We start from the raw sequence: 653 nt of genomic DNA, 5'->3' as shown, positions 1-653 counted from the left end.
GCTGCAACTATATCAATATCAAATCTTTGAACAAACAGAACTACAGCAGAGTGACAAGCCTCGAACTTGGATGGGGATCGAACCCATGAGCTTTGGTTTACGAGACCAACTCCTGGTTGTCTTCTGGTAGCATAAAAACGGTTGATAGCACCTCATTCAAATGAAAGGGTTTTCTGACAAGCACCTTATCTGAACCATGCTGACGTCTTTGATCTCTTTGTTTAAGTTAAATAGACACATCTTTAAGGCATGGATGGGGGTTGAACCCATGATCTTTGGTTTACGAGACCAACGCCTTACCACTTGGCCACCACGCCGCCACAAGAAGAAAAAAATGGCTGCCATCTGTAATCTACAGTAACTGAATATCAGGGGCATTTCTTACAGGATCCTCAACTTATATTTATACATTCATGTATGATGTCGAAGTGTTTCGCTTAATTGATATCTGTTAATTTGAACTTTTTTTTTTCAAAGTACACATATTTTTTCTTTGTTCAATGCAAAAGGAGCAAAGTGCTGCAACTATATCAATATCAAATCTTTGAACAAACAGAACTACAGCAGAGTGACAAGCCTCGAACTTGGATGGGGATCGAACCCATGAGCTTTGGTTTACGAGACCAACTCCTGGTTGTCTTCTGGTAGCATAA

The 653-nt window shown here is 40.1% G+C and overlaps 1 protein-coding gene and 1 non-coding gene across 2 annotated transcripts in view; one reads left to right on the top strand and one right to left on the bottom strand.

Moving 5' to 3' along the window:
* Positions 1-653, top strand: part of LOC111649717 (gamma-glutamyl hydrolase-like) — a 10,837-nt gene that overhangs the window by 7,075 nt on the left and 3,109 nt on the right. The gene's annotated exons all lie outside the window — the stretch shown is intronic.
* trnat-cgu (transfer RNA threonine (anticodon CGU)) lies at positions 246-317 on the bottom strand. The gene has a single exon. It is a non-coding gene; the product is annotated as a tRNA-Thr (tRNA).

This window comes from Seriola lalandi, unplaced genomic scaffold (assembly GCF_002814215.2).
Source record: "Seriola lalandi dorsalis isolate HSWRI2012SDOR001 ecotype SW California unplaced genomic scaffold, Sedor1 jcf7180002051836, whole genome shotgun sequence".
In the NCBI taxonomy this organism is placed as follows: Eukaryota; Metazoa; Chordata; class Actinopteri; order Carangiformes; family Carangidae; genus Seriola; species Seriola lalandi.
The sequence above is the reverse complement of the archived record's forward strand: the minus strand, read 5'-3'. Positions and strand labels throughout refer to the sequence as shown.